At 43.3% G+C, this 9,559-nt stretch overlaps 26 non-coding genes across 26 annotated transcripts in view; all 26 read left to right on the forward strand.

Annotated features, from left to right (window-relative positions):
• Positions 1 to 50: 50 nt before the first annotated feature.
• Positions 51 to 169, forward strand: LOC145884763 (5S ribosomal RNA). The gene has a single exon (XR_014396343.1). It is a non-coding gene; the product is annotated as a 5S ribosomal RNA (ribosomal RNA).
• A 409-nt stretch (positions 170 to 578) lies between these two features.
• LOC145884764 (5S ribosomal RNA) lies at positions 579 to 697 on the forward strand. The gene has a single exon (XR_014396344.1). It is a non-coding gene; the product is annotated as a 5S ribosomal RNA (ribosomal RNA).
• A 139-nt stretch (positions 698 to 836) lies between these two features.
• LOC145884765 (5S ribosomal RNA) lies at positions 837 to 955 on the forward strand. Its single transcript, XR_014396345.1, has one exon. It is a non-coding gene; the product is annotated as a 5S ribosomal RNA (ribosomal RNA).
• Positions 956 to 1,094: 139 nt separating this feature from the next.
• LOC145857037 (5S ribosomal RNA) lies at positions 1,095 to 1,213 on the forward strand. The gene has a single exon (XR_014377928.1). It is a non-coding gene; the product is annotated as a 5S ribosomal RNA (ribosomal RNA).
• Positions 1,214 to 1,622: 409 nt separating this feature from the next.
• On the forward strand, positions 1,623 to 1,741 carry LOC145884766 (5S ribosomal RNA). Its single transcript, XR_014396346.1, has one exon. It is a non-coding gene; the product is annotated as a 5S ribosomal RNA (ribosomal RNA).
• A 139-nt stretch (positions 1,742 to 1,880) lies between these two features.
• On the forward strand, positions 1,881 to 1,999 carry LOC145851178 (5S ribosomal RNA). The gene has a single exon (XR_014373028.1). It is a non-coding gene; the product is annotated as a 5S ribosomal RNA (ribosomal RNA).
• Positions 2,000 to 2,408: 409 nt separating this feature from the next.
• LOC145884768 (5S ribosomal RNA) lies at positions 2,409 to 2,527 on the forward strand. The gene has a single exon (XR_014396348.1). It is a non-coding gene; the product is annotated as a 5S ribosomal RNA (ribosomal RNA).
• Positions 2,528 to 2,666: 139 nt separating this feature from the next.
• On the forward strand, positions 2,667 to 2,785 carry LOC145884769 (5S ribosomal RNA). The gene has a single exon (XR_014396349.1). It is a non-coding gene; the product is annotated as a 5S ribosomal RNA (ribosomal RNA).
• Positions 2,786 to 3,194: 409 nt separating this feature from the next.
• On the forward strand, positions 3,195 to 3,313 carry LOC145883154 (5S ribosomal RNA). The gene has a single exon (XR_014394727.1). It is a non-coding gene; the product is annotated as a 5S ribosomal RNA (ribosomal RNA).
• A 409-nt stretch (positions 3,314 to 3,722) lies between these two features.
• LOC145885638 (5S ribosomal RNA) lies at positions 3,723 to 3,841 on the forward strand. The gene has a single exon (XR_014397221.1). It is a non-coding gene; the product is annotated as a 5S ribosomal RNA (ribosomal RNA).
• A 139-nt stretch (positions 3,842 to 3,980) lies between these two features.
• LOC145884937 (5S ribosomal RNA) lies at positions 3,981 to 4,099 on the forward strand. Its single transcript, XR_014396517.1, has one exon. It is a non-coding gene; the product is annotated as a 5S ribosomal RNA (ribosomal RNA).
• Positions 4,100 to 4,508: 409 nt separating this feature from the next.
• LOC145884770 (5S ribosomal RNA) lies at positions 4,509 to 4,627 on the forward strand. The gene has a single exon (XR_014396350.1). It is a non-coding gene; the product is annotated as a 5S ribosomal RNA (ribosomal RNA).
• A 139-nt stretch (positions 4,628 to 4,766) lies between these two features.
• On the forward strand, positions 4,767 to 4,885 carry LOC145857038 (5S ribosomal RNA). The gene has a single exon (XR_014377929.1). It is a non-coding gene; the product is annotated as a 5S ribosomal RNA (ribosomal RNA).
• A 139-nt stretch (positions 4,886 to 5,024) lies between these two features.
• Positions 5,025 to 5,143, forward strand: LOC145857039 (5S ribosomal RNA). Its single transcript, XR_014377930.1, has one exon. It is a non-coding gene; the product is annotated as a 5S ribosomal RNA (ribosomal RNA).
• Positions 5,144 to 5,552: 409 nt separating this feature from the next.
• On the forward strand, positions 5,553 to 5,671 carry LOC145886776 (5S ribosomal RNA). The gene has a single exon (XR_014398362.1). It is a non-coding gene; the product is annotated as a 5S ribosomal RNA (ribosomal RNA).
• A 139-nt stretch (positions 5,672 to 5,810) lies between these two features.
• Positions 5,811 to 5,929, forward strand: LOC145850984 (5S ribosomal RNA). Its single transcript, XR_014372833.1, has one exon. It is a non-coding gene; the product is annotated as a 5S ribosomal RNA (ribosomal RNA).
• A 139-nt stretch (positions 5,930 to 6,068) lies between these two features.
• On the forward strand, positions 6,069 to 6,187 carry LOC145857041 (5S ribosomal RNA). Its single transcript, XR_014377932.1, has one exon. It is a non-coding gene; the product is annotated as a 5S ribosomal RNA (ribosomal RNA).
• A 409-nt stretch (positions 6,188 to 6,596) lies between these two features.
• LOC145884771 (5S ribosomal RNA) lies at positions 6,597 to 6,715 on the forward strand. Its single transcript, XR_014396351.1, has one exon. It is a non-coding gene; the product is annotated as a 5S ribosomal RNA (ribosomal RNA).
• Positions 6,716 to 6,854: 139 nt separating this feature from the next.
• On the forward strand, positions 6,855 to 6,973 carry LOC145851179 (5S ribosomal RNA). Its single transcript, XR_014373029.1, has one exon. It is a non-coding gene; the product is annotated as a 5S ribosomal RNA (ribosomal RNA).
• A 409-nt stretch (positions 6,974 to 7,382) lies between these two features.
• LOC145884772 (5S ribosomal RNA) lies at positions 7,383 to 7,501 on the forward strand. The gene has a single exon (XR_014396352.1). It is a non-coding gene; the product is annotated as a 5S ribosomal RNA (ribosomal RNA).
• Positions 7,502 to 7,640: 139 nt separating this feature from the next.
• LOC145884773 (5S ribosomal RNA) lies at positions 7,641 to 7,759 on the forward strand. Its single transcript, XR_014396353.1, has one exon. It is a non-coding gene; the product is annotated as a 5S ribosomal RNA (ribosomal RNA).
• Positions 7,760 to 8,168: 409 nt separating this feature from the next.
• Positions 8,169 to 8,287, forward strand: LOC145857042 (5S ribosomal RNA). Its single transcript, XR_014377933.1, has one exon. It is a non-coding gene; the product is annotated as a 5S ribosomal RNA (ribosomal RNA).
• Positions 8,288 to 8,426: 139 nt separating this feature from the next.
• On the forward strand, positions 8,427 to 8,545 carry LOC145857043 (5S ribosomal RNA). The gene has a single exon (XR_014377934.1). It is a non-coding gene; the product is annotated as a 5S ribosomal RNA (ribosomal RNA).
• Positions 8,546 to 8,684: 139 nt separating this feature from the next.
• On the forward strand, positions 8,685 to 8,803 carry LOC145857044 (5S ribosomal RNA). Its single transcript, XR_014377935.1, has one exon. It is a non-coding gene; the product is annotated as a 5S ribosomal RNA (ribosomal RNA).
• Positions 8,804 to 9,212: 409 nt separating this feature from the next.
• Positions 9,213 to 9,331, forward strand: LOC145886777 (5S ribosomal RNA). The gene has a single exon (XR_014398363.1). It is a non-coding gene; the product is annotated as a 5S ribosomal RNA (ribosomal RNA).
• Positions 9,332 to 9,470: 139 nt separating this feature from the next.
• LOC145850985 (5S ribosomal RNA) overlaps positions 9,471 to 9,559 on the forward strand; it is a 119-nt gene continuing 30 nt past the window's right edge. Inside the window, exon 1 of the ribosomal RNA XR_014372834.1 lies at positions 9,471 to 9,559. This exon is cut by the window's right edge and continues 30 nt beyond it. This is a non-coding gene — a ribosomal RNA (5S ribosomal RNA).

Raw genomic sequence — 9,559 nt, forward strand, 5'->3', positions numbered from 1 at the left:
TTTATCAGACTCACTTTGACTATATATGTTGTAGCAAGAGATTGTTTCTCGCTTACGGCCATACCAGCCTGGGTACGCCCGATCTCGTCTGATCTCGGAAGCTAAGCCGGGTCGGGCCTGGTTAGTACTTGGATGGGAGACCGCCTGGGAATACCAGGTGCTGTAAGCATTTTGTCCACGAGGGTGTGCTCTTGCACTATTTCATCAGCAACACTGCCTTGTAGTGAGCATTTAATGATGAATTGACTAAATGCAGCTTCCTGCATTTTTAATAGGATCAAATTTCCTTGTGTTTTCGATTAGCATCTGCCTTGTATTTATAAGACAAACAAGAATATTGTTGCTGAATGCAGCTTGTGTGTGCTTTGTGCTCCTTTGCCCTGTTCAAATGATGAAAGGAAATAAAGTTTGTATTTTATCCAACTACCTGTGCTAAAAAGTGATGGGAACAGTGTTTGTAATTTCTTCTACTTTTTCAGTGACACAAAGTTCAAGCTGCTTATCTAATTGGTGAAAATGCAATGTCTGTTTATCACACTCACTTTGACTATATATGTTGTAGCAAGAGATTGTTTCTCGCTTACGGCCATACCAGCCTGGGTACGCCCGATCTCGTCTGATCTCGGAAGCTAAGCCGGGTCGGGCCTGGTTAGTACTTGGATGGGAGACCGCCTGGGAATACCAGGTGCTGTAAGCATTTTGTCCACGAGGGTGTGCTCTTGCACTATTTCATCAGCAACACTGCCTTGTATTAAGCATTTAATGATGAATTGACTAAATGTCTGTTTTATCAGACTCACTTTGACTATATATGTTGTAGCAAGAGATTGTTTCTCGCTTACGGCCATACCAGCCTGGGTACGCCCGATCTCGTCTGATCTCGGAAGCTAAGCCGGGTCGGGCCTGGTTAGTACTTGGATGGGAGACCGCCTGGGAATACCAGGTGCTGTAAGCATTTTGTCCACGAGGGTGTGCTCTTGCACTATTTCATCAGCAACACTGCCTTGTATTAAGCATTTAATGATGAATTGACTAAATCTCTGTTTTATCAGACTCACTTTGACTATATATGTTGTAGCAAGAGACTGTTTCTCGCTTACGGCCATACCAGCCTGGGTACGCCCGATCTCGTCTGATCTCGGAAGCTAAGCAGGGTCGGGCCTGGTTAGTACTTGGATGGGAGACCGCCTGGGAATACCAGGTGCTGTAAGCATTTTGTCCACGAGGGTGTGCTCTTGCACTATTTCATCAGCAACACTGCCTTGTAGTGAGCATTTAATGATGAATTGACTAAATGCAGCTTCCTGCCTTTTTAATAGGATCAAATTTCCTTGTGTTTTCAATTAGCATCTGCCTTGTATTTATAAGACAAACAAGAATATTGTTGCTGAATGCAGCTTGTGTGTGCTTTGTGCTCCTTTGCCCTGTTCAAATGATGAAAGGAAATAAAGTTTGTATTTTATCCAACTACCTGTGCTAAAAAGTGATGGGAACAGTGTTTGTAATTTCTTCTACTTTTTCAGTGACACAAAGTTCAAGCTGCTTATCTAATTGGTGAAAATGCAATGACTGTTTATCACACTCACTTTGACTATATATGTTGTAGCAAGAGATTGTTTCTCGCTTACGGCCATACCAGCCTGGGTACGCCCGATCTCGTCTGATCTCGGAAGCTAAGCCGGGTCGGGCCTGGTTAGTACTTGGATGGGAGACCGCCTGGGAATACCAGGTGCTGTAAGCATTTTGTCCACGAGGGTGTGCTCTTGCACTATTTCATCAGCAACACTGCCTTGTATTAAGCATTTAATGATGAATTGACTAAATGTCTGTTTTATCAGACTCACTTTGACTATATATGTTGTAGCAAGAGATTGTTTCTCGCTTACGGCCATACCAGCCTGGGTACGCCAGATCTCGTCTGATCTCGGAAGCTAAGAAGGGTCGGGCCTGGTTAGTACTTGGATGGGAGACCGCCTGGGAATACCAGGTGCTGTAAGCATTTTGTCCACGAGGGTGTGCTCTTGCACTATTTCATCAGCAACACTGCCTTGTAGTGAGCATTTAATGATGAATTGACTAAATGCAGCTTCCTGCCTTTTTAATAGGATCACATTTTCTTGTGTTTTCAATTAGCATCTGCCTTGTATTTATAAGACAAACAAGAATATTGTTGCTGAATGCAGCTTGTGTGTGCTTTGTGCTCCTTTGCCCTGTTCAAATGATGAAAGGAAATAAAGTTTGTATTTTATCCAACTACCTGTGCTAAAAAGTGATGGGAACAGTGTTTGTAATTTCTTCTACTTTTTCAGTGACACAAAGTTCAAGCTGCTTATCTAATTGGTGAAAATGCAATGTCTGTTTATCACACTCACTTTGACTATATATGTTGTAGCAAGAGATTGTTTCTCGCTTACGGCCATACCAGCCTGGGTACGCCCGATCTCGTCTGATCTCGGAAGCTAAGCCGGGTCGGGCCTGGTTAGTACTTGGATGGGAGACCGCCTGGGAATACCAGGTGCTGTAAGCATTTTGTCCACGAGGGTGTGCTCTTGCACTATTTCATCAGCAACACTGCCTTGTATTAAGCATTTAATGATGAATTGACTAAATGTCTGTTTTATCAGACTCACTTTGACTATATATGTTGTAGCAAGAGATTGTTTCTCGCTTACGGCCATACCAGCCTGGGTACGCCCGATCTCGTCTGATCTCGGAAGCTAAGCCGGGTCGGGCCTGGTTAGTACTTGGATGGGAGACCGCCTGGGAATACCAGGTGCTGTAAGCATTTTGTCCACGAGGGTGTGCTCTTGCACTATTTCATCAGCAACACTGCCTTGTAGTGAGCATTTAATGATGAATTGACTAAATGCAGCTTCCTGCCTTTTTAATAGGATCAAATTTCCTTGTGTTTTCGATTAGCATCTGCCTTGTATTTATAAGACAAACAAGAATATTGTTGCTGAATGCAGCTTGTGTGTGCTTTGTGCTCCTTTGCCCTGTTCAAATGATGAAAGGAAATAAAGTTTGTATTTTATCCAACTACCTGTGCTAAAAAGTGATGGGAACAGTGTTTGTAATTTCTTCTACTTTTTCAGTGACACAAAGTTCAAGCTGCTTATCTAATTGGTGAAAATGCAATGTCTGTTTATCACACTCACTTTGACTATATATGTTGTAGCAAGAGACTGTTTCTCACTTACGGCCATACCAGCCTGGGTACGCCCGATCTCGTCTGATCTCGGAAGCTAAGCAGGGTCGGGCCTGGTTAGTACTTGGATGGGAGACCGCCTGGGAATACCAGGTGCTGTAAGCATTTTGTCAACGAGGGTGTGCTCTTGCACTATTTCATCAGCAACACTGCCTTGTGGTGAGCATTTAATGATGAATTGACTAAATGCAGCTTCCTGCCTTTTTAATAGGATCAAATTTCCTTGTGTTTTCAATTAGCATCTGCCTTGTATTTATAAGACAAACAAGAATATTGTTGCTGAATGCAGCTTGTGTGTGCTTTGTGCTCCTTTGCCCTGTTCAAATGATGAAAGGAAATAAAGTTTGTATTTTATCCAACTACCTGTGCTAAAAAGTGATGGGAACAGTGTTTGTAATTTCTTCTACTTTTTCAGTGACACAAAGTTCAAGCTGCTTATCTAATTGGTGAAAATGCAATGTCTGTTTATCACACTCACTTTGACTATATATGTTGTAGCAAGAGATTGTTTCTCGCTTACGGCCATACCAGCCTGGGTACGCCCGATCTCGTTTGATCTCGGAAGCTAAGCCGGGTCGGGCCTGGTTAGTACTTGGATGGGAGACCGCCTGGGAATACCAGGTGCTGTAAGCATTTTGTCCACGAGGGTGTGCTCTTGCACTATTTCATCAGCAACACTGCCTTGTATTAAGCATTTAATGATGAATTGACTAAATGTCTGTTTTATCAGACTCACTTTGACTATATATGTTGTAGCAAGAGACTGTTTCTCGCTTACGGCCATACCAGCCTGGGTACGCCCGATCTCGTCTGATCTCGGAAGCTAAGCATGGTCGGGCCTGGTTAGTACTTGGATGGGAGACCGCCTGGGAATACCAGGTGCTGTAAGCATTTTGTCCACGAGGGTGTGCTCTTGCACTATTTCATCAGCAACACTGCCTTGTAGTGAGCATTTAATGATGAATTGACTAAATGCAGCTTCCTGCCTTTTTAATAGGATCAAATTTTCTTGTGTTTTCAATTAGCATCTGCCTTGTATTTATAAGACAAACAAGAATATTGTTGCTGAATGCAGCTTGTGTGTGCTTTGTGCTCCTTTGCCCTGTTCAAATGATGAAAGGAAATAAAGTTTGTATTTTATCCAACTACCTGTGCTAAAAAGTGATGGGAACAGTGTTTGTAATTTCTTCTACTTTTTCAGTGACACAAAGTTCAAGCTGCTTATCTAATTGGTGAAAATGCAATGTCTGTTTATCACACTCACTTTGACTATATATGTTGTAGCAAGAGATTGTTTCTCGCTTACGGCCATACCAGCCTGGGTACGCCCGATCTCGTCTGATCTCGGAAGCTAAGCCGGGTCGGGCCTGGTTAGTACTTGGATGGGAGACCGCCTGGGAATACCAGGTGCTGTAAGCATTTTGTCCACGAGGGTGTGCTCTTGCACTATTTCATCAGCAACACTGCCTTGTATTAAGCATTTAATGATGAATTGACTAAATTTCTGTTTTATCAGACTCACTTTGACTATATATGTTGTAGCAAGCGATTGTTTCTCGCTTACGGCCATACCAGCCTGGGTACGCCCGATCTCGTCTGATCTCGGAAGCTAAGCAGGGTCGGGCCTGGTTAGTACTTGGATGGGAGACCGCCTGGGAATACCAGGTGCTGTAAGCATTTTGTCCACGAGGGTGTGCTCTTGCACTATTTCATCAGCAACACTGCCTTGTATTAAGCATTTAATGATGAATTGACTAAATGTCTGTTTTATCAGACTCACTTTGACTATATATGTTGTAGCAAGAGACTGTTTCTCGCTTACGGCCATACCAGCCTGGGTACGCCCGATCTCGTCTGATCTCGGAAGCTAAGCAGGGTCGGGCCTGGTTAGTACTTGGATGGGAGACCGCCTGGGAATACCAGGTGCTGTAAGCATTTTGTCCACGAGGGTGTGCTCTTGCACTATTTCATCAGCAACACTGCCTTGTAGTGAGCATTTAATGATGAATTGACTAAATGCAGCTTCCTGCCTTTTTAATAGGATCAAATTTCCTTGTGTTTTCAATTAGCATCTGCCTTGTATTTATAAGACAAACAAGAATATTGTTGCTGAATGCAGCTTGTGTGTGCTTTGTGCTCCTTTGCCCTGTTCAAATGATGAAAGGAAATAAAGTTTGTATTTTATCCAACTACCTGTGCTAAAAAGTGATGGGAACAGTGTTTGTAATTTCTTCTACTTTTTCAGTGACACAAAGTTCAAGCTGCTTATCTAATTGGTGAAAATGCAATGTCTGTTTATCACACTCACTTTGACTATATATGTTGTAGCAAGAGATTGTTTCTCGCTTACGGCCATACCAGCCTGGGTACGCCTGATCTCGTCTGATCTCGGAAGCTAAGCCGGGTCGGGCCTGGTTAGTACTTGGATGGGAGACCGCCTGGGAATACCAGGTGCTGTAAGCATTTTGTCCACGAGGGTGTGCTCTTGCACTATTTCATCAGCAACACTGCCTTGTATTAAGCATTTAATGATGAATTGACTAAATGTCTGTTTTATCAGACTCACTTTGACTATATATGTTGTAGCAAGAGATTGTTTCTTGCTTACGGCCATACCAGCCTGGGTACGCCCGATCTCGTCTGATCTCGGAAGCTAAGCAGGGTTGGGCCTGGTTAGTACTTGGATGGGAGACAGCCTGGGAATACCAGGTACTGTAAGCATTTTGTCCACGAGGGTGTGCTCTTGCACTATTTCATCAGCAACACTGCCTTGTATTAAGCATTTAATGATGAATTGACTAAATGTCTGTTTTATCAGACTCACTTTGACTATATATGTTGTAGCAAGAGACTGTTTCTCGCTTACGGCCATACCAGCCTGGGTACGCCCGATCTCGTCTGATCTCGGAAGCTAAGCAGGGTCGGGCCTGGTTAGTACTTGGATGGGAGACCGCCTGGGAATACCAGGTGCTGTAAGCATTTTGTCCACGAGGGTGTGCTCTTGCACTATTTCATCAGCAACACTGCCTTGTAGTGAGCATTTAATGATGAATTGACTAAATGCAGCTTCCTGCCTTTTTAATAGGATCAAATTTCCTTGTGTTTTCAATTAGCATCTGCCTTGTATTTATAAGACAAACAAGAATATTGTTGCTGAATGCAGCTTGTGTGTGCTTTGTGCTCCTTTGCCCTGTTCAAATGATGAAAGGAAATAAAGTTTGTATTTTATCCAACTACCTGTGCTAAAAAGTGATGGGAACAGTGTTTGTAATTTCTTCTACTTTTTCAGTGACACAAAGTTCAAGCTGCTTATCTAATTGGTGAAAATGCAATGACTGTTTATCACACTCACTTTGACTATATATGTTGTAGCAAGAGATTGTTTCTCGCTTACGGCCATACCAGCCTGGGTACGCCCGATCTCGTCTGATCTCGGAAGCTAAGCCGGGTCGGGCCTGGTTAGTACTTGGATGGGAGACCGCCTGGGAATACCAGGTGCTGTAAGCATTTTGTCCACGAGGGTGTGCTCTTGCACTATTTCATCAGCAACACTGCCTTGTATTAAGCATTTAATGATGAATTGACTAAATGTCTGTTTTATCAGACTCACTTTGACTATATATGTTGTAGCAAGAGATTGTTTCTCGCTTACGGCCATACCAGCCTGGGTACGCCAGATCTCGTCTGATCTCGGAAGCTAAGAAGGGTCGGGCCTGGTTAGTACTTGGATGGGAGACCGCCTGGGAATACCAGGTGCTGTAAGCATTTTGTCCACGAGGGTGTGCTCTTGCACTATTTCATCAGCAACACTGCCTTGTAGTGAGCATTTAATGATGAATTGACTAAATGCAGCTTCCTGCCTTTTTAATAGGATCACATTTTCTTGTGTTTTCAATTAGCATCTGCCTTGTATTTATAAGACAAACAAGAATATTGTTGCTGAATGCAGCTTGTGTGTGCTTTGTGCTCCTTTGCCCTGTTCAAATGATGAAAGGAAATAAAGTTTGTATTTTATCCAACTACCTGTGCTAAAAAGTGATGGGAACAGTGTTTGTAATTTCTTCTACTTTTTCAGTGACACAAAGTTCAAGCTGCTTATCTAATTGGTGAAAATGCAATGTCTGTTTATCACACTCACTTTGACTATATATGTTGTAGCAAGAGATTGTTTCTCGCTTACGGCCATACCAGCCTGGGTACGCCCGATCTCGTCTGATCTCGGAAGCTAAGCCGGGTCGGGCCTGGTTAGTACTTGGATGGGAGACCGCCTGGGAATACCAGGTGCTGTAAGCATTTTGTCCACGAGGGTGTGCTCTTGCACTATTTCATCAGCAACACTGCCTTGTATTAAGCATTTAATGATGAATTGACTAAATGTCTGTTTTATCAGACTCACTTTGACTATATATGTTGTAGCAAGAGATTGTTTCTCGCTTACGGCCATACCAGCCTGGGTACGCCCGATCTCGTCTGATCTCGGAAGCTAAGCCGGGTCGGGCCTGGTTAGTACTTGGATGGGAGACCGCCTGGGAATACCAGGTGCTGTAAGCATTTTGTCCACGAGGGTGTGCTCTTGCACTATTTCATCAGCAACACTGCCTTGTAGTGAGCATTTAATGATGAATTGACTAAATGCAGCTTCCTGCCTTTTTAATAGGATCAAATTTCCTTGTGTTTTCGATTAGCATCTGCCTTGTATTTATAAGACAAACAAGAATATTGTTGCTGAATGCAGCTTGTGTGTGCTTTGTGCTCCTTTGCCCTGTTCAAATGATGAAAGGAAATAAAGTTTGTATTTTATCCAACTACCTGTGCTAAAAAGTGATGGGAACAGTGTTTGTAATTTCTTCTACTTTTTCAGTGACACAAAGTTCAAGCTGCTTATCTAATTGGTGAAAATGCAATGTCTGTTTATCACACTCACTTTGACTATATATGTTGTAGCAAGAGACTGTTTCTCGCTTACGGCCATACCAGCCTGGGTACGCCCGATCTCGTCTGATCTCGGAAGCTAAGCAGGGTCGGGCCTGGTTAGTACTTGGATGGGAGACCGCCTGGGAATACCAGGTGCTGTAAGCATTTTGTCCACGAGGGTGTGCTCTTGCACTATTTCATCAGCAACACTGCCTTGTATTAAGCATTTAATGATGAATTGACTAAATTTCTGTTTTATCAGACTCACTTTGACTATATATGTTGTAGCAAGCGATTGTTTCTCGCTTACGGCCATACCAGCCTGGGTACGCCCGATCTCGTCTGATCTCGGAAGCTAAGCAGGGTCGGGCCTGGTTAGTACTTGGATGGGAGACCGCCTGGGAATACCAGGTGCTGTAAGCATTTTGTCCACGAGGGTGTGCTCTTGCACTATTTCATCAGCAACACTGCCTTGTATTAAGCATTTAATGATGAATTGACTAAATGTCTGTTTTATCAGACTCACTTTGACTATATATGTTGTAGCAAGAGACTGTTTCTCGCTTACGGCCATACCAGCCTGGGTACGCCCGATCTCGTCTGATCTCGGAAGCTAAGCAGGGTCGGGCCTGGTTAGTACTTGGATGGGAGACCGCCTGGGAATACCAGGTGCTGTAAGCATTTTGTCCACGAGGGTGTGCTCTTGCACTATTTCATCAGCAACACTGCCTTGTAGTGAGCATTTAATGATGAATTGACTAAATGCAGCTTCCTGCCTTTTTAATAGGATCAAATTTCCTTGTGTTTTCAATTAGCATCTGCCTTGTATTTATAAGACAAACAAGAATATTGTTGCTGAATGCAGCTTGTGTGTGCTTTGTGCTCCTTTGCCCTGTTCAAATGATGAAAGGAAATAAAGTTTGTATTTTATCCAACTACCTGTGCTAAAAAGTGATGGGAACAGTGTTTGTAATTTCTTCTACTTTTTCAGTGACACAAAGTTCAAGCTGCTTATCTAATTGGTGAAAATGCAATGTCTGTTTATCACACTCACTTTGACTATATATGTTGTAGCAAGAGATTGTTTCTCGCTTACGGCCATACCAGCCTGGGTACGCCTGATCTCGTCTGATCTCGGAAGCTAAGCCGGGTCGGGCCTGGTTAGTACTTGGATGGGAGACCGCCTGGGAATACCAGGTGCTGTAAGCATTTTGTCCACGAGGGTGTGCTCTTGCACTATTTCATCAGCAACACTGCCTTGTATTAAGCATTTAATGATGAATTGACTAAATGTCTGTTTTATCAGACTCACTTTGACTATATATGTTGTAGCAAGAGATTGTTTCTCGCTTACGGCCATACCAGCCTGGGTACGCCCGATCTCGTCTGATCTCGGAAGCTAAGCAGGGTTGGGCCTGGTTAGTACTTGGATGGGAG

The sequence above is a fragment of the Salmo salar genome, chromosome 08 (genome assembly GCF_965601325.2).
Source record: "Salmo salar chromosome 08, fSalSal1, whole genome shotgun sequence".
NCBI classification, from domain to species: Eukaryota; Metazoa; Chordata; class Actinopteri; order Salmoniformes; family Salmonidae; genus Salmo; species Salmo salar.